Genomic DNA, 21,660 nt, shown 5'->3' with positions numbered 1-21,660 from the left:
GATATTTGGAAGAACTCCTTCATTCAAAAAGTGTAAAATGTTTGAAATATTCTGCCAGGCAGGGAATTAGAGACAAAATCATTCAGAATGCAGTTCAACACTATATTGGTATAATGTGGGATTATAATGGGATAGCAGATGGATGAAATTTGATGGGCTAAATGACCCTGATCTTCCTTATGCTTTTGCGTTGAGTTTGAGAACCTTTTCTGGCACTGAATGAATGAGTTTTCCGCTACAATTCAGCATCTCTGCAGCAGAAACAATAATAATAATTCAAAGAAAGAAACGTAAATCCACACTCAACTGCAGTAAAGTTCAAGATGTATGGAGAGAAAAAAAAGAGAAAGAGCTTAGAGTTGTGACCTCGGCAGCAGTGGTAAACTATTATACTCTGAGTCATACTGGCCTTTTGTCATTCTGATGTTGGAAGACCTTGGTAAGATCCAATCTACATCAAAACCTTTGTGTAGCAGCTGTTTTCTCTTTTTAAAAAAAAATTCTAGTCACACAAAAGCAGCAAATACTTTTAATGATGGATCTTGTAGTAATATCATGGGCAAAATAAAAGCTCAAGGTTGCACGAAGGAATAATGCCTGTTCTTCGACAGAGAGAAGCCAGCGTAGTTTTCACTGAGTCAAGCTCCAAGCAACTGCAAGCAAAGTGTTGTCCAATACATTTTATTCCCCAAAAAAACACGATGATTTTAAAACATGTTCATTCTCTATTTAGTCCCTGGACAGGGGAGTCCAGTAGGTAAACAATTAACCCGTTCCTCAGAATTCTGGTGAAAGCGTTAACCTATTTATTTTGAACAGATTAACATCACCACTAAAATAATGGAGAGAGGAATTTCAAACAAACCTGCTGATCATTTGCCCTCGAGTGTTAAAGCAACTTCGAGCAGATGTTGAGCAATATGTTAATGCTGATGAATAGTGCACAGCATTCATTAAGAACAAGGAAAGAACTTGCTTTTACATAACTTCTTGCATTTTTTCAGGATGTCCTAACGTGTTCTACAGACAATGAACCACTTTTGAAGTGCAATCACTGTTGTTATGTAAGCACATGGGAACATGGGTTCGAATCCCACTACAGCAGAAAGTGGAATTTGAATTCAATTAATAAATCTGGAATTAAAAGCTAGTCTAATGATGGCCATGAAACCACTGATGATTGTTGTAAAAACCCATCTGGTTCACTAATGTCCTTCAGGGAGGGAAATCTGCTGTCCTTACCTGGTCTGGCCTACATGTGACTCCCGACCCACAGCAATGTGGTTGACTCTTAAATGCTCTCTGAAATGGTCAAGCAAGCCACTCAATTGTATCTAACTGCCAAAAAATCAATAAAACAGAATGAAACCGGGTGGACCACCTGTCATCAACCTAGACACTGGAAATGACAACGGCAAACTCAGCCTGTCGACCCTGCAAAGTCCTCCTTACTAACATCTGGGGGCTTGTGACAAAGTTGGGAGAGCTGTCCCACAGACTAGTCAAGCAACAGCCTGACATAGTCACACTCAAGGAATCATACCTTACAGACAATGTCCCAGACACTGCCATCATCAGGTATGTCCTGTCCCACCAGCAGGACAGACCCAGCAGAGGTGGAGGCACAGTGGTATACAGTCGGGAGGGAGTTGCCCTGGGAGTCCTCAACATCGACTCTGGACCCCATGAAGTCTCATGGCATCAGGTCAAACATGGGCAAGGAAACCTCCTGCTGATTACCACCTACCGCCCTCCCTCAGCTGATGAGTCAGCAGTCCTCCATGTTGATCACCACTTGGAGGAAGCACTGAGGGTGGCAAGAGTGCAGAATGTACTCTGGGTGGGGGACTTCAATGTCCATCACCAAGAGTGGCTCAGTAGCACCACTACTGACCGAGCTGGCTGAGTCCTAAAGGACATAGCTGCTAGACTGGGTATGCGGCAGGTGGTGAGGGAACAAACAAGAGGGGAAAACATACTTGACCTCGTCCTCACCAATCTACCTGCTGCAGATGCATCTGACCATGACAGTATTGGTAGGAGTGATCACTGCACAGTCCTTGTGGAGACGAAGTCTCACCTTCATATTGCGAATACCCACCATTGTGTTGTGTGGCACTACCACCGTGCTAAATGGGATACATTTTGAACAGATCTAGCAATGCAAAACTGGGCATCCATGAGGCGCTGTGGGCCATCAGCAGCAGCAGAATTGTACTCAACCACAATCTGTAACCTCGTGGCCCAGCATATTCTACACTCTACCATTACCATCAAGCCAGGAGACCAACCTGGGTTCAATGAAGAATGCAGGAGGGCATGCCAAGAGCAGCACCAGGCATACCTCAAAATGAGGTGTCAACCTGGAGAAGCTACAACACAGGACAACTTGCATGCCAAATTGTGCAAGCGGCATGCAATAGACATAACTAAGCGATCCCATAACCAACGGATCAGATCTAAGCTCTGTAATCCTGCCACATCCAGCTGTGAATGGTGGTGGACAATTAAACAACAAACTGGAGGAGGTGGCTCCACAAATAGGCCCATCCTCAATGATAGGGGAGCCCAGCACATCAGTGCAAAAGATAAGGCTGAAGCATTTGCAACAATCTTCAGCCAGAAGTGCTGAGTTGATGATCCATCTCGGCCTCCTCCTGAAGTCCCCAGCATCACAGATGTCAGACTTCAGCCAATTCGATTCACTCCGCGTGATATCAAGAAATGACAGAAGGCACTGGATACTGCAAATGCTAGGGGCCCTGACGATATTCCAGAAACAGTACTGAAGACCTGTGTCCCGAACTTGCCATGCTCCTAGCCAAGTTGTTCCAGTACAGCTACAACACTGGCATCAACCTGGCAATGTGGAAAATTGCCCAGGTATGTCCTGTACACAAAAAAGCAGGACAAGTCCAACCTGGCCAATTACCACCCCATCAGTCTACTCTCAATCATCAGTAAAGTGATGGAAGGTGTCATCGACAGTGCTATCAAGCGGCACTTGCTTAGCAATAACCTTATCAGTTTGGGTTCTGCCAGGCCCTCAGCTCCTGACCTCATTACAGCCTTGGTTCAAACATGGACAAAAGAGCTGAACTAAAGAGGTGAGGTGAGAGTGACTGCCCTTGACATCAATGCAGCATTTGTTTGAGAATGGCATTAAGGAGCCCTAGAAAAACTGAAGTCAATGGGAATCAGGGGGAAAAATCTCTGGTGGTTGGAGTCATACCTAGCACAGAGGAAGATGGTTGTGGTTGTTGGAGGTCTATCATCTCAGCTCCAGGACATCACTGCAGGAGTTCCTCAGGGTAGTGTCCTAGGCCCAACCATCATCAATGACCTTCCTTCAATCATAAGGTCAGAAGTGGGGATGTTCGCTGATGATTGCACAATGTTCAGCACCTTTCGCGACTCCTCAGATACTGAAGTAGTCCATGTAGAAATGCAGCAAGACCTGGACAATATCCAGGCTTGGGCTCATAAGTGGCAAGTAACATTTGCGCCACACAAGTGCCAGGCAATGACCATCTCCAACAAGAGAGAATCCAACCATCTCCCCTTGACATTCAGTGGCATTACCATCGCTGAATCCTCCACTATCAACAGCCTAGGGGTTACCATTGATCAGAAACTGAACTGGAGTAGCCATATAAATACCGTGGCTACAAGAGCAGGTCAGAGGCTAGGAATCCTGTGGTGGGTAACACACCTCCTGACCCCCCAAAGCCTGTCCACCATCTACAAGGCACAAGTCAGGAGTGTGATGGAATACTGTTCACTTGCCTGGATGGGTGCAGCTCCCACAACACTCAAGAAGCTCGACATCATCCAGGACAAAGCAGCCTGCTTGATTGGCACCCCATCCATAAACATTCACTCCCTTCACCACTGACACACAGTGGCAGTGTGTACCATCAAAAAGATGCACTGCAGCAATGCACCAAGGCTCCTTAGACAGCAACTTCCAAACCCACGACCTCTACCAACTAGAAGGACAAGGGCAGCAAATGCATGGGAACACCACCACCTGCAAGTTCCCCTACAACTCACACACCATCCTGACTTGGAACTATATCGCCGTTCCTTCACTGTCACTGGATCAAAATCCTGGAACTCCCTTCCTAACAGCACTGTGGGTGTACCTACACCACATGGACTGCAGCGGTTCAAGAAAGCAGCTCACCACCACTTTCTCAAGGGCAATTAGGGATGGGCAATAAATGCTGGCCTAGCCAGCGATGTCTACATCCCATGATGAATAAAAACAAACATGGCAGCTGATCTGTGCACAAAGCTCCACAAGCAGTTATGAGATAAATGACCTGCTAATCTGTTTTGGTGGTGTTGTTTTGGGTGATAAATATTAGCCAGGTCACTGGGGAACTCTCCTACAAATAGTGTATGGGACATTAATGATTTAAACGTGAATATAGGAGGCATGATCAGTAAGTTTGCAGATGACACGACAATTGGTGGTGTCATAAATAGTGAGGAGGAAAGCCATCGATACAGGACGATATTGATGGGCTGGTAAAATGGGCGGAGCTGTGGCAAATGGAATTGAATCCTGAGAAGTGTGAGGTGATGCATTTTGGGAGGACTAACAATGCAAGGGAATATACAATGGTTGGTAGGACCCTAGGAAGTACAAAGGGTCAGAGGGATCTTGGTGTACTTGTCAATTGATCACTGAAGGCAACAGCACAGGTCGATAAGGTGGTTTGGAAGGCATATGGGATACTTGCCTTTATTAACCAAGGCATAGAATATAAGAGCAGGGAGGTTATGATGGAGCTGTATAAAATGCTAGTTAGGCCACAGCTGGAGTACTGTGTACAGTTTTGGTCACCACGCTATAGGAAGGATGTGATTGCACTGGAGAGGGTGCAGAGGAGATTCACCAGGATGTTGCCTGGGATGGGGCATTTCAGCTATGAAGAGAGACTGGATAGGCTAGGGTTGTTTTCTTTAGAACAGAGAAGGCTGAGGGGGGACCTGATTGAGGTATACAAAATTATGAGGGGCATAGATAGGGTAGATAGGAAGAAACTTTTTCCCTTAGCGGAGGTGTCAATAACCTGGGGGCACAGATTCAAGGTAAGGGGCAGGAGGTATAGAGGGGATTTGAGGAAAAAAATTTTCACCCAGAGGATGGTTGGAATCTGGAACACACTGCCGGAAGGGTTGGTGGAGGCAGGAACCCTCACAACATTTAAGAAGTATCTAGATGAGCACTTGAAATGCCATAGTGTACAAGGCTACGGGCCAAGTGCTGGAAAATGGGATTCGAATAGATTGGTGCTTGATGGCCGGCGTGGACCGAAGGGCCTGTTTCGGTGCTGTATAACTGTATGACTTCTTCTGTCCATTTGAACAGTTAGAACAAGCATCAATTTAGCATCCATCTGGAAGACAATACAACACTACCTCAGTACTTTAAAAAAAAAATTGATTTGTGCGCATCGCTGGCAAGGCCAGCATTTGTTGCTCATCCATAATTGTCCATGAACTGAGTAGCTTGCTAGGCCATTTCAGAGGGTATTTTAAGAGTCAATCACATTGCTGTGGGTCTGGAGTCATGTAGGCCTGACCTGGTAAGGACAGCAGATTTCCGTCCTTAAAGTGAATAAGATAATTTTTTTTACAACAATCAACAATGGTTTCATGGTCACCATTGGACTAGCTTTTTAATTCCCAGGTTAATTGAGTTCAAATTTCACCATCTGCCACGGTGGGATTTGAACCCATGCCCCCAGAGCTGTAACCTGGGTCTCTGGGTTACGAGCCCAGTGACATTACCACTGCACCACAGCCTCTGCAGAAGTGCCAGTATTCTTTCATCCTGGCGTGGTGAGATGGTGCTTTGAGAAACAGTCCATAGCACAAAATTGCTCCTAGACCAGGGGTCTGCAACCTGTGGCTCCAGAGCTGCATGCAGCTCTTTAACATCTCATTTGCGCCTCCCAACCTTTTCCAATTGGGTTGCATTAACATGAAAAAAGCCCCAAAAAATTAAGTCAAGAAAAGTAAGAGCTGTGTTTTTATTGTGGGGTGAAAATGCTAATCGTTGTTCATTCAAATGATTATTTTAGTGAAAAACATCGTTCGCTAAATAAACCTGTTCATGTGGTATAGCTACACCATGGTTATAGATAATGCCTTTGATTCGAGGAACTGGTTTTTACAGTTGCGAGCATTATTGTTTCTAATATAGCTGAGACGATAAATAATTCTGAATGTGCTATTAGCTTTTTTTTAATCATGAAAATCAACAGCTGAAGAGAACTGTCGTAATTCTACGTGTCTTAAAGTTTGTTTTAAAGATGACTTTATTGACAAAATGATAGTAAAAAAATCAAAAAAGTGCGATAATTCATAATATTTTAATTTTGCTTTTTTCTATTGATACATAAATTCAACACATGTATTTTATTTATTATATATGCAAATTATGCATTCTACCAGAGAAACTTGGCAATTTGCCAAGCATTTGCTTCAGAAATGAAAAATTTTCATCTTGAAGCTCCCAATGGTTTTTATTTTAGGTAATTAAAAAAAAAAGGCACGTCAGGTAAAAAAGGTGCAGACCCTTATTCCAGACCATCACCAACTTTTTAAAAATTCATTCATGGGATGTGGGCGTCACTGGCTTTGCCAGCATTTGTTGCCCATCCCTAATTGCCCTTGAGAAGGTGGTGGTGAGCTGCCTTCCTGAACCGCTGCAGTCCATGTGGGGTAGGTACACCCACAGTGCTGTTAGGAAGGGAGTTCCAGGATTTTGACCCAGTGACAGTGAAGGAACGGCGATATAGTTCCAAGTCAGGACGGTGTGTGACTTGGACGGGAACTTGCAGGTGGTGGTGTTTCCATGTATTTGCTGCCCTTGTCCTTCTAGTTGGTAGAGGTCACGGGTTTGGAAGGTGCTGTCTAAGGAGCCTTGGTGTGTTGCTGCATTACATCTTGTAGATGGTACACACAGCTGCCACTGTGCGTCAGTGGAGGCAGCGAATGTTTGTAGATGGGGTGCCAATCAAGCGGACTGCTTTGTCCTGGATGGTGTCGAGCTTCTTGAGTGTTGTTGAGCTGCACCCATTCAGGCAAGTGGAGAGTATTCCATCACACTCCTGACTTGTGCCTTGTAGATGGTGGACAGACTTTGGGGGGGTCAGGAGGTGAGTTACTCGGCGCAGGATTCCTAGCCTCTGACCTGCCATGGTATTTATATGGCTATTCCAGTTCAGCTTCTGGTCAATGGATGTTGATAGTGGAGGATTCAACGATGGTAATGCCATTGAATGTCAAGGGGAGATGGTTAGATTCTCTCTTGTTGGAGATGGTCATTGCCTGGCACTTGTGTGGTGCGAACGTTACTTGCCACTGATCAATCCAAGCCTGGATACTGTCCAAGTCTTGCTGCATTTCTACACGGACTGCTTCAGTATCTGAGGAGTCACTTGCAGCAATGGTTGATAACACTGACGGCACCGTGCAGGTCAATACTGTAGGCAATGGTAGATTGGTAGAGTTAAAAGATGCTTTCCTGGTCCTAGGTTTAGGCTATACATGCTGAAGGTTTACTTTGCATCTAACTTGTAAGCGCATTTACTGTGTGAAAAATGTTCTATTCCTTGATATATCTCTAGCATTGATGAGCACAAATTCACAGAATAGTTTAGATATTTAGACTGACAAAAGAAAGTATATTTCCCCACTCGGTTGAAAGATAGAATTCCTGACATACACTCTAACAACTGGAAGGTGCACATCATTATCACAGAGATCATCACTAAACACAAGGATCTGGAAATCAGGCAATTACAGCTTCCACACAACTGAGGTGTTGCACAAAGGTTGCTTCTATGCTACCAGCACAGCTTGTCTTCCTATCAAACACTGGATCCTCTGCTCTGTTGGATATACAATGTACCCCAGTTTACAGTCGGCTGTCGCAGGAGCTGCTACCTAGGTGCACCAAACGTATACCAGCAGATGTAAGTGAATTGTGTCTCTTTAACCTGGGTTATATTCTCTACATATAGTAGCTGACATTCAAACAGACCTCAGAGTAACCTGCATAACCAAATCACTTTTTTTAAGCCAACAAATGGAACCTACTCAGATCAAATAAACTTGTCATTGGTGTTACCAGCAGGTGGTATAAGCTGATCAACAGCAAAGTTCCTGATCATGTATTTGTAACTCCAAACACGGATCAGTCCTAGCAATATTTTATTCTTGTTGAAACATCCTTTTTTTCTGCATTTCAATTATATTTTGCTGCCAGCACAGAGTCATGAAGCAATGAAGAAAGAAAGACGTACATTTATGTAATGCCTGCCCTTGTCCTTCATAAACATCTCTAAGCACTTCACACAATGAATTACTTTGAAATGCAGTGACTATTGCTACATAGGTAGGGCTATGATTGAATGATGGCAATGCTAAGGTCAAGCTAGGGCATTAGTTCTGATTTTAACATAACCCTCCCCGATGGGATCTGAGGTGATTTGGTCGAATGTCTCTTTTATACCCTGCCCGATTTTATGCTCCATTGGCTCCAGTAGAGTGTAACATTTGGCGGGGTGTGAATTGGGATTTTGCCCCATTCCCACTGGGCAGGTTTGGTTAAAATCAGGATTGTGTATTGGTTCTTTTTTTTTCCTTGCTGTCCACAGAAGCCTAGCAAAATTATTGTTAAATAATAAAAGCAATATGCGTTCATCTGTACAAGTCTTCCGCTTCCCCGTCATCAGTCAAGTACTTTCATTTCATTTATTTGGTATGGAGGTTACATTCCAAGGAGCTTAAAAAAAATAAGCTGACAGAATTGAATCTGTAGTTTTAAATGAAGGCTAAAAACTTCTGTATTATTTTATTCAACTGATTTGACTTCAAATAATTTTCTGTGCGATTTAACTGATGACAGGACCAATTCACAGTTACATCATCAGCCTGCATTGGACTAATGAACTGTCAAGTGTCTTAAAAACCTTCTCCTTATCTATATTTACTTCAAGTATTACAGGCTAGAACTTCAAGGAATGGGACAAAAATTTCTTGTGCATGTATAATCTCTCCGAAAGCAAGCTCCCATTTCAGTATTTAGGCAATACAGTTCATTTTTGCTATGAACACCCATTCTCTGTCATGATTAATTTTGATGTCATGCATAATCAGAAAAAAAATCAATGCAGACTGTTTTATCTTTCATTGTGTTCCCTCTAATCTAGACCGGGCCCCAATGTTTAACCCCATCACTCTTCACAAGTGGGTCTATCTACTTGGGAGCCCCTTGAATCAACCTCCCCACAAACACCAACCCTGCCACTGTTACTGCTCTGTAACTCTGTTCACCAACTATCTGCACAAATATAAAATTGGTAGCTTATTTTTCTGGAATCCATCCACTTAAAATACAAAGGGAGTTTGTCGTGAATACCTCCCCTGCCAAAAATGTGGCATATTAATTTCGTAAAATGAACATTAATTTTAAACTATTGCTGGAAGGAAGAGATGACTTGTTTAAAGAGATCAGCAGTGGCTGGAAAACATTTGCATACTAAGAGACAGTGCCTGGAGACAATAGAACGGCTCCCTGATCCAATTAACCCGAATGGATTTTGATCACCAGGCATTGAATATGTAAGAAAGCCAGCATTCCAGGGTGTCTGCCAAGATGGAGAATCCACAAGTGCAGGAGTTCGTTAAAACAACTAGTCACATGACTAACTGGTTGACCCAGGTTTTTGTTTGAACTGCTTACAGCACAGTTTGGGTCAGATTGCAACTGAACTTGGAAGAAGAGAGCCTCTCTCCTGGCTAGCTCTCTCTCTCTCTCATGGATCTCTGGATCTACTGAAGTCACTTAAGCCTGAAGAGAGAAAAGACTCTGACATCGAAACAAATTTTAAAGCATGCACTGGGCCCCAGCGTAAGGGCAAGATCTACTGGCAATCAAAGACTCTACCTCGAACTCATAAATAAATCCCAACTATTGCCTCAAATATTTCCTCTTTATTCTTTCTACTTTTCTGTCTCTATCTGCGTGTGTGCTAATCGCGTATGCATGCTAGCATGGTCGATTCGCTTATTTGTAGTCGTCAACCGAATTAGAGTTTAAGGTGAATAAACTTCCACCTTTCTTGTTTAAATCTAAGAAAACCTGTCTGGTTGATTTTTTTGCCTTACAATTGGAGAGTAGTGAACAAGGATTCACTGAGGGGAAGCTAAAAACATGGTGTTTTTAAAATTAAACCCTGTTACAGTTAAACCAGGCAAAGGCTGAAATGGAACCCCTAGACCCCTTTCTCACCTGGTCATAACAGCGTTAAATTGGAACAATTCCAGAATAATTGTCAAACCATCCAATTTGAGATATTCCCAGATACAGAAAAATAATTTCTCTGACTGCGCTGGCCTTGATGCAAGCTTTAAGGGCATAAGAACATAAGAAAAAGGAACAGGAATAGGTTATAAGGCCCTTTGAGCCTGTTCGACCATTCAATAAGATCATGGTTGATCTTCCAACTCAATTCCACTTTCCCACGCTAACCCTCGGTTCCCTACCTTAGTGTTGAAAAGGTTTGTTAAGGTAGAATTGGACAAGAGGCTACAATCCAGGTCCTTGTGTGTGTGTGTGTGTGTGTGTGTGCATGTCAGATTGTCCTTCATGAGAACATGACCTCAGAATTTAAAGCCACTTGACACAGTAAAGGCTGGCCCAGTTGAAGCATTGAAAGGGAAAATAAGCAAATTTTTACTTTAGCAAAGAGAAGAGGTCGAGTAGGAAAAAAATGGTCAGTGAAAAATCTTGGAATTAGATGACAGGGCGAGTTGTATATTTGTTGAAGCGAATAATGCGAAAAAATAGAATTATTAACTACATACAACCAAGCATTCCGAAGCTTGAAGTCATTTTTCAAACGTCCCCCCCCCCCCGTACTTCTTAATCTGAATTCCTCATGAAATATTCACTTCCCTGTTTAAATGTTACCCTTGTACATCTGCCAGATGGCAATGAGATGTATCAGAATAGATTAAAACAGAATCCTTTTTTTATTCATTCACGGGATGTGGAAGTTGCTGATAAGGCCAGCATATATTTCCAGATTCTCAATTGTCCATGAGAAGGTGGTGGTGGGCTTCTTTCTTGAACCACTGCAGTGGTTGTATTGTATTGAAGGTATCCCACAGTGCTGTTAGGGAGGGAGTTCCAAAATTTTGACCCATGAAGGAATGGCAATATATTTCTAAATAAGCATGGTGTGTAGCTTGGAGGTGGTTGTTTTCTCTAGTGTCTGCTGCCCATGTCCTTCTAGGTGGTGGAGTTCATGGGTTTGGGAGGTGCTGCCAGTCAATGATGCCTTGATGTCAAGGGCAGTCACTCTCACCTCACGTCTGGAATTCAGGTTCTTTGACCATGTTCGGATGAAGGGTGTAATGAGATTTGGAGCTGAGTGGTCGTGGCAGAACCAAATTGAGCACTGGTGAGTAGGTTATTGGTAGGTGTCGATGACGATCCCAGGTTACTGAGGGAAGCGAGAGAGGAAATAGCTGGGGCCTTAACAGATATCTTTGCAGCATCCTTAAACACGGGTGAGGTCCCGGAGGACTGGAGAATTGCTAATGTTGTCCCCTTGTTTAAGAAGGGTAGCAGGGATAATCCAGGTAATTATAGACCGGTGAGCCTGACGTCAGTGGTAGGGAAGCTGCTGGAGAAGATACTGAGGGATAGGATCTATTCCCATTTGGAAGAAAATGGGCTCATCAGTGATAGGCAACATGGTTTTGTGCAGGGAAGGTCATGTCTTACCAACTTAATAGAATTCTTTGAGGAAGTGACAAAGTTGATTGATGAGGGAAGGGCTGTCGATGTCATATACATGGACTTCAGTAAGGCGTTTGATAAGGTTCCCCATGGCAGGCTGATGGAGAAAGTGAAGGCGCTTGGGGTCCAAGGTGTACTAGCTAGATGGATAAAGAACTGGCTGGGCAACAGGAGACAGAGAGTAGCAGTAGAAGGGAGTTTCTCAAAATGGAGACGTGTGACCAGTGGTGTTCCACAGGGATCCGTGCTGGGACCACTGTTGTTTGTGATATACATTAATGATTTGGAGGAAAGTATAGGTGGACTGATTAGCAAGTTTGCAGACGACACTAAGATTGGTGGAGTAGCAGATAGTGAAGGGGACTGTCAGAGAATACAGCAGAATATAGATAGATTGGAGAGTTGGGCAGAGAAATGGCAGATGGAGTTCAATCAGGGCAAATGCGAGGTGATGCATTTTGGAAGATCCAATTCAAGAGTGAACTATACAGTAAATGGAAAAGTCCTGGGGAAAATTGATGTCCAGAGAGATTTGGGTGTTCAGGTCCACTGTTCCCTGAAGGTGGCAACGCAGGTAAATAGAGTGGTCAAGAAGGCATACGGCATGCTTTCCTTCATCGGACGGGGCATTGAGTACAAGAGTTGGCAGGTCATGTTACAGTTGTATAGGACTTTGGTTCGGCCACATTTGGAATACTGCGTACAGTTCTGGTCGCCACATTATCAAAAGGATGTGGATGCTTTGGAGAGGGTGCAGAGGAGGTTCACCAGGATGTTGCCTGGTATGGAGGGCGCTAGCTATGAAGAGAGGTTGAGTAGATTAGGATTATTTTCATTAGAAAGACGGAGGTTGAGGGGGGACGTGATTGAGGTGTACAAAATCATGAGAGGTATAGACAGGGTGGATAGCAAGAAGTTTTTTCCCAGAGTGGGGGTTTCAATTACTAGAGGACACGAGTTCAAAGTGAAAGGGGAAAAGTTTAGGGGGGATATGCGTGGAAAGTTCTTTACGCAGAGGGTGGTGGGCACCTGGAACGCATTGCCAGCGGAGGTGGTAGATGCGGGCACGATGGAGTCTTTTAAGATGTATCTAGACAGATACACGAATGGGCAGGAAGAAAAGAGATACAGAAGCTTAGAAAATAGGCGACATGTTTAGAGAGAGGATCTGGATCGGCGCAGGCTTGGAGGGCCGAAGGGCCTGTTCCTGTGCTGTAATTATCTTTGTTCTTTGTTCTTTGACACCTTCCATCACTTTGCTGATAATTGAGGATATACTGATGGGGCAGTAATTGGCTGGATTGGATTCATCCTGCTTTCTGTGGACAGGGCATACCTGGGCAATTTTCCACTTTGCTGGATAGATGCCAGTGTTGTCGGGTCCCAAAGACTTGGCTGATCCAGTGCGCTCAGGCATTTCTTGATATCACATAGAGAATTGAATTGGCTTCAGACTAGCTTCTGTGATGTTGTTGACCGCAGGAAGAGTTTCAGATTGATCATCCACTCGACAATTCTGGCTGAAAATGGCTGCAAATGCTTCAGCCTTGTCTTTTACACTCACATGCTGTGCCCTGCCATCATTGAGGATCATTATTTGAATGACTTTGTTAATTTTCTAGAGTTTCAAAATTCCCTTTTAAATGAAAAACTAGAAAATTCTTATGTTTTCTGTAATTAAATTCTTGCTTGCAAAAATAATGGGATTGCAGAGTTTCAACATGTGGGGTTTAGCTATCAGGCTGTTTATTCCAGGGCAAAAATAAACAGGCATGTTCCCATTTCTCTTTAAAAAGAGGAGTTTCTGAATTATGTACGAATTATGGTTAGATGAAAAAAAACATAGTGCCTCATCTTCCATGTAGGACATCAACCAGAAAGAAAATTGGCCTCCATCACTGTTAAATATGGCTTGCAACCTGAGCTAGAAAACTGTGATAAAAACAAGAAATGCTGGAAATATTCAGCAGGTCTGGCAGCATCTGTGGAGATAGAAGCAGAGTTAACATTTCAGGTCAGTGACCCTTCTTCGGAACTGGCAAATATTAGAAATGTCAAAGGTTATAAGCAAGTAAAGCGGGGGTGGGGCAAGAGATAACAAAGGAGAAGGTGTAGATAGGACAAGGCCACAGAATAGCTGACCAGAATACCATGGAGCAAAGGCAAACAATATGTTAATGGTGTGTTGAAAGACAAAGCATTAGTACAGATAGGATGTTAACGGACTGAAAATTGAACAGCAGCAAGTACAAACATGAAAAAAAGTGGGTAAGAAAACTGAACAAACTAAGATGAAATTAAATAAACATACAAAAAAAAACTCATCCCAGAGTGTCGCCCTTCACTGTGATCTTTGAATCCAAGTATTAAGAGATAGACTGCTTGCAATGTAGGAATTGCAATTCAGCTGAACTGTGATGAGTCTTAAGCAACTGAAATAAACACGTTTGCTTATCATTTTCAATGAAAAACAACCCTTTCTCCTTTCACTCCATCCAAATTGTGCACTTGCTGCATTTGAAATGGCTTTCTCCCCATTTATCAGCTTGGCTGAACGGTGGCAATCCCACCTCTGAGTTAGAAGGTTGTTCAGTCAGGCTCTACTTTAGCACTGCATAAGATAGATGATCACTACAGTGTAGTACTGGAGGAGTGCTGCATTGTTGGAAGTGATGTCTTATAGATGAAACATTTACCCAAGTTGCCAGCAGCTTCTTTTAGAAAGATGTTAAAGATTCCACTACTTGGAGAAAAGCAGGGGCTTTCTTGGTGTCCTGAGTAATGTTCCTATCTCAGTTAACACCACTAAAAATAGATTAACCGGCCAGACATTCATTGCTTTTTGTGTAAGTTGCTTTATGCAAAATAGCTGATGTCTTTGTAACAATCTCTATGCATCTTGCTCCATACGAACCACTTTAAAATGTGCTATGGTTCTATATAAATGCAATATTTATGCTTTACTTTGGATTCAACCCTCCTGTGCTACTCACAATTTTCTCATGAAGAAGGGGTAGGCAACATGTTCCCAGGGTGTGGGAATGCAATTCTGTAACCAGTTACTGTGAAACATAGAATCATAAATTGATACAGCACAGATGAAGGCCATTTGACCCATCGTGTCTATGTCGGTTCTTTGGTACAGCTATCCAACTAGCCCCACTTCCTGGCTCTTTCCCTATAGTCCTGCACATATTTTCCATCAACTGTTTATCCAATTTATTCATGGAAGAATAACAATGGTATTAGTCCTGAGGAAATGAGCCATGTCTACTTTGACAAGATGACTGTGATCAGGGTACATCAATGCGGGGAGGGAACGTGTGTCACAGAAAGCTGAAGTACTAATATTCCACATTACCATGTCATTATTCATTACAGTATATTGATATATCACTGCATCAGCATTAAATGGAGTCTTAAGCAGATCAGAAATGATAAGGACATACCAACTTACAGAACAATTACATTGTCTTTCCTCACCCGCCCCTAACAGTCCCAGATACTATGAGACACTTCCATCCTCCTATTAACCTGAAATTCAATCTTTCCAATTGTTATGTCAGCCAAAGTCTGTAGGCAAACAGCTTCTTTATGGTTAACTGTGATACCTTTTGTTGAACTGACTGCTGGATGACAATATGTTTCATGAGCTTTCAGGATTGCAGATTTCTTCATCAGCTAAGAAATGAAGAGAAATAATGTCATTGCAATTTGAAAAGTGGTAATTTTTTTCAATCGGAAACATCCATACAATAAAGCAAGCCATCTAATGTCCGAGGGTAAAAAACAGCAATGCTCGTATCTTTCGACTTAAACTGAGCCTCAAGATAAAAATGATCTGTTCTGGACCTAAACAAGGATATGACTATGTGAGGTTGGGTAGGTTGAAGGTGTATAGAGTCTTTTATCATTTCTGACACTGACAGAATTTATTGAAACATCTACTGTTAACCATCTTGACCAAGATAAGTGTGCGATAGAGAGCAAAGTGCAATGAAAGGAAGAAAGTAACACTTTATAATACATCCTCTTACCCATACCTATTAATAATCTCCATGCTCCCTTGATTTACTAACCCAGTTCATCACAGGTTTCTGTTGAAGAACATTCTTTTGCAAGCACTCATTGGCGAACTTGTTTCCTCTCGACTTCAGTTCATCTGCTGCTGAAACCCTCATCCATGCCTTTGTTACCTCTAGATTCGAATATTTCAATGCATTCCTGGCCAGTCTACCATCATGTACTTTACATAAACTTGATCTCATTCAAACCTCTGCTACCCATATCCTAACTTGCACTAACTCCTGTTCACCATCACCCTTGTGCTCACTGACCTACATTGGCTCCCAGTCCAGCAGTGTAAAGACCGGCTCGGGTCTGCAAATGAAACCCAACCCGAGCCCGACAGAACCACATCCGACCCGAGCCCGACCCGGCCCGAGTCCTTTCATTTTTTCCCGCGCCCGATCCGACCTGACCCGACCACCAGAAATTTATTGACGAGATTGTGCTCTACCTTGGATGGAATCGCTCACTGCAGACTAGAGCAGAGTGTTTCCCGCCTTGATGTCCTGGCTGTCACCGTGTCCTACCGGCCCGACCCGACCCTAGCCCGAATGCCGGACTCGGAAGGGCGACCCGACCCGAACCCGACACATGTCATCGGATCCCGTCGGGTTAGGGTCGGGTAGCCATTCTCTACAGCAGTGCCTCTGTTTTAAAATTCTCATCATTGTTTTCAGATCCCTTGCTCCTCCCTATCTCTATAACCTCCACCAGCCCTGCAACCCTCCAAGGTCTCTCTATCAATTCTGACCTCTTGCATATCTCCGATTTTTATTGCCCCCATCAATTGGTTGCCATGCCTTCAGCTGCCAAGGCCCTAAGCTCTGGAATTCCCTCCCCACCTCTCTAGCTTTCTCTCCTCCTTTAAGACACTCCTTAAAATCTACCTCTTTGATCAAGCTTTTGGTCACCTGTCCTAATATTTCCTTATGTGGCTTGATGTCAAATTTTGCTTGATAATTGCTCCCGTGACGTGCCTTGGGACATTTTACTACATTAATGGTGCTCTGTAAATGCAAGTTGTTGTTGTCCAATCATTGGTGATGTTGATGAATCCATCTGCTCATATGGCCAAACAAGATACACGCTCACCAGATCAAACCCATCGGCATTTCAGTCCCAAAAATCAATATAAATGAACATTTAAAACCACCAGAATATTATTCTCACTGTGAAAATGTGACCAGAAAGACTACAAGCGAATTTAAAAAACAAACCTCGAGGTCTTCCTTTTCTCCTGAGCTAGTTGCTTCCATACCACATGTGCACCCAACTGAGGGGCTAGACATTTGGTATTTTACCAGGTCATTGCTAACCCTCGTTTAAAAATAGTTGCTAGGCAAAGTGGTCTTGGATGACTTTCCTTCCCACTTTTCCTCCCTGTACTTTGGGGAATTATCAGTTCTCTGCTTAGTGTTTTCTCTCGCGGATATGGCAGAAATTGGCAATGCAGTGAGTAAGGGACAATGGACAGTTGTTCATACCTTCCTGCTCCGTAACACCATGTGCTGGTGATCCAATATGCCGAGGCACTGCGTTTTGGTCTTTTAACTATAATTGTCTGCGCTAATTGGTGAAAAAAAGTGCTCTCTTCTCAATGCAATCCATCCCAACTGCCGCACCTACATAATTAATTATCAACTTTCCCCATAGCAACAATGCAATTGCCACAGGGATGGTGACACAACTGATGATGGGATATAACCAATACACGCATGGGATGCTATCATGATGTGCGAAGCAAAGAGCAAAACCTAGTTGCTGTTGCTCTGTTTCCAAGCAAACAAAAAGCAAGGAATGACCTTTCAAGCTTTAACTGGGTTTAATCTTCAGCATTGATGTATGCATTTGGGATCTCAGCTTTGAAACAGAAATGCCAGATGTGGACAAAAAAGGCAACCAATAATTGCCAGTATTTCTTGAAGAGGTCTAAATAAGATCTCAGGACGTATGCAAATTTTTCCATTGCTGTGGTTGCCCAGAGGACTTTTAGCCACCTCGATGGCGCTTTAATATCAGTTTTTGCTGATATATTTTCTAGCCATTCCCACTGAGGCACTTATTCACATTATCCAGCATGTCCTTCTATAATACTCCCCAATACAGAATGAAGCAGATGTGTGGAGATTTGTATCTGAGCAGTCTGATACATCTTTCTGCATTTCCTTCCAGGCTTTGAAAATCTGTTACATTTCTTGGTATTTTTCTCCCTGTATGATTAAATGTAGCTATAGGCTCAATGTCATGAAGGATCCTTGCTCTTCTACAAATAGTGCAATGGGATCTTTAACACCCTCTGAATGGGTACACAGAACCTTGGTTTCATGTTTCACAGATAGAATAGGACTCCAACTAATGCAGCCGGCTCTTATTACTGCACTGGATTAACAGATCAGATTGAACTACACACTCAAATTCTGGATTAAGCCTTGAATCCACAAGACTACTTCCAACATGCCAAGCTGACACTCGTAAGAGGAATCTCGGACTATTGGCTGAATTTTATGATCACGCCAGGTCTGTAAAAAGGCGACGGTCTCACGGCCGCGCCATCACAATTATATAGAAGGCGCCCATTTTGCATAATGGCGACGGCCGTCCTCTCCAATCATCTGGCGGGGTGCGGCAATGGTGACGGTGTCACCTGATGTTCCCCCATTCATACGCAAGCCCCTTGCAGAGCTCCCCCCATTCACAAACAATCCCTTTGTACAGTTCCCTTCATTCATACACAAGCCCCTTGCAGAGTTCCCTCATTCACACAAAAGCCCCTTGCAGAGTTCCTCCATTCACACACAAGCCCCTTGCAGAGATCCCTTATTCACACACAAGCCCCTTGCAGAGTTCCTCCATTCACACACAAGCCCCTTGCAGAGTTCCCCCATTCACACACAAGCCCCTTGCAATGTTCCCCCATTTATACACAAGCCCCTTGCAGAGCTCCCCCCATTCACACACAAGCCCCTTGCAGAGTTCCTCAATTCACACACAAGCCCCTGGCAGAGATCCCCCATTCACACACAAGCCCCTTGCAGAGTTCCTCCATTCACACACAAGCCCCTTGCAGAGTTCCCCCATTCACACACAAGCCCCTTGCAATGTTCCCCCATTTATACACAAGCCTCTTGCAGAGCTCCCCCCATTCACACACAAGCCCCTTGCAGAGTTCCTCCATTCACACACAAGCCCCTTGCAGAGATCCCCCATTCACACACAAGCCCCTTGCAGAGTTCCTCCATTCACACACAAGCCCCTTGCAGAGTTCCCCCATTCACACACAAGCCCCTTGCAATGTTCCCCCATTTATACACAAGCCCCTTGCAGAGCTCCCCCCATTCACACACAAGCCCCTTGCATATTTCCCCCCATTCACACACAAGCCCTTTGGACACTCAGCATAGCGGCAATGGCCGCTGTAAACCCCACTTCCCCAATGCTACTATGGTTAGGTTACCTTCCCTTTTGCGGCACCGAGGACTCTTGCCTCAGTGGCACCAGCATTTCAAAGTCGTGAAACTAAAGGCATGTGAGTGCTGAACATCAACCACAAAATTGAGGATCCTTCGATGAATTGCAGTGAATTAGATTCAAATTTATTCAAAGCAGCATTTCGAACATTTAAGTTTCGATGCCGTCGCTTTGGGGTGTCATTCCCGCCACGCTACTACCCCGCCTCTGACGGAATCAACTATCTGCGGTATGGCTGGGTTTCGTGGCAGAACGCTCTGCGGAGATTCTCCGTCCACCACCCCACACCACCGAACCTGCCTCCGACAAGAGAACAAAATTCAGCCCTGTGTATAACTTGCCCGACATGCCAGTAATCTAGGAAGTCCATGCAATATCACTCACAAGAGATAAAATCAGCTCTATATTGCTCCAGTGCAAATTGGTATGTTGTGCTGTTGGATGAGAGGCACAATCTCCCATTCTTCCTCTTACAGAAATGCTCAGAAATGCATGATTATTCCCGATTCAATTATGGTATATCGGGAAGGGTTTATCTCAGATGTGTAGGGAATTTGAACAGCAGCACTGCAAAAGGCTCAGAGTAGACTGCTGCAAGGTTGCACATAACAGATGTCAGCTTTAATTTTTTATATGCATTTACTTTTTGTTAAGTAGAGCACCACATAGCAAGCAATCCTTCACTTCAATCTGTTTCTTGCTAAAAATCCAAAAAAAGCATTTTTGAATAAAATATGTAATTTTACCATCCTTTAGACAGTTTGAAGGAGATTTTGTGAACTGATTTTGGGAGTGTTAGCTAATAGGGTCACAATCCTTAGCCCCATTCCGCCAGTGGACGTATGGTGGACTGTTTGCTGATGATCTGTTCTCCTGATCCCACCCATTTACCCAGGGCATGACAAAGTCAGCTAATTAACAGGAAAGCAACTGCACCCAGACCACTATTGATGCATCTTAGGTATCTTCTGGTATGGGAGTGGGACAGGAAAAGCTACTCTTTGGGTGAGCCATACAAAGTTTTTCTTTGCTGCCCAACTTGCCTCCTTTATAAGGGAGCTGATAGTTGGTGATATTCCAATGGACCTGGACCTAGGCATGGAACTCTAAGTTGTGTCGACTTCTACTGCTCAATTGATCCATACATGGGATTCACCAGTTCACTTGATGGTGAGGAGACTGGCAGATGAGAAAATTCCTGGTGTGGGAATTCCCTCCCTTTGGTGCTGTTCCCTCCTACGTTATGGGCCATGTTTGGAATGGATGGAATTTCTGTTGGAAATTAGCAGCCTGGGCCCAAACCTGCTGTGTCTCAATCCTGCGTGATTCCTGGTAGCTAAGCTACTTTTTGAGCCAATTTACACCTCCGACCCTGTGGATACTTGAGGTCAATGTTTGCCGAAGGTACAAAAAGAAAAATACGCCATTTGTTACAAAGGCAAAAACAAAAACTTGCATTTATATAGTGACTTTAATGTATAAAAACGTCCTGAGGTGCTTCATATTGTTATAAAACAATATGACACCAAGACACATAAGGAGATAGTAAGTCAGATGACTAAAAGCTTGATCAAAGAGGTAGGTTTGAAGGAGTATCTCAAAACAGGAAAGCAAGGTAGCGAGGCAGAGAGGTGTAGGGAGGGTATTCCAGAGCTTAGGGCCTAGGCAACTGAAGGCACAACCACCAATGGTGGAGCGAGTAAAATTGGGGATGCTTAAGAGGTCAGAATTAGAAGATTACAGATATCTTTGAGGGTTGTGGGGCTGGAGGAGATTACAGAAATAGGGAGGGGTGAGGCCATGGAGGGATTTGAAAACAAGGATGAGGATTTAAAAATCAAGATGTTGCTTGACCGAATGCCAATGCAAACCAGCGAGCACTGGGGTGATGGGTGAGTGAGACTTGGTGCGAGTTAAGACACGGGCAGAAGAGTTTTGGATAACCTCAAGTTTATGGAGGGTAGAATGTGGGAGACCAGCCAGGAGTGCATTGGAATAGTCAAGTCTAGAGGTAACAAAGGCATGAATGAGGGTTTCAGCAGGAGATGAGCTGAATCGGGAGTGAAGTCGGGTGACATTACGGAGATGGAAATAGGTGGTCTTAGTGCTGACACGACTATGAGGTCGGAAGCTCATCTCGAGGTCAAATATGGCAACAAGGTTGCAAACAAACTGGCTTAATCTCAGACTGTTTCCAGGGAGAGGGATGAAGTCAGTAGCTAAGGAAGGGAGTTTGGAGTGGAGACAATGGCTTCAGTCTTCCCAATATTTAATTGGAGGAAGTTTCTGCTCAT

General features: G+C 43.7%; 1 long non-coding RNA gene across 1 annotated transcript in view; it reads right to left on the bottom strand.

Moving 5' to 3' along the window:
* The window catches only part of LOC137380410 (uncharacterized), a 50,227-nt gene that overhangs the window by 12,507 nt on the left and 16,060 nt on the right, over positions 1-21,660 (bottom strand). The window contains exon 2 of the long non-coding RNA XR_010977017.1: positions 15,442-15,511. This is a non-coding gene — a long non-coding RNA (uncharacterized lncRNA). The remainder of the gene's footprint in view (positions 1-15,441; positions 15,512-21,660) is intronic.

The sequence above is a fragment of the Heterodontus francisci genome, chromosome 19 (genome assembly GCF_036365525.1).
Source record: "Heterodontus francisci isolate sHetFra1 chromosome 19, sHetFra1.hap1, whole genome shotgun sequence".
Lineage (NCBI taxonomy): Eukaryota > Metazoa > Chordata > Chondrichthyes > Heterodontiformes > Heterodontidae > Heterodontus > Heterodontus francisci.
This window is presented reverse-complemented; position numbering and strand designations above follow the sequence as displayed.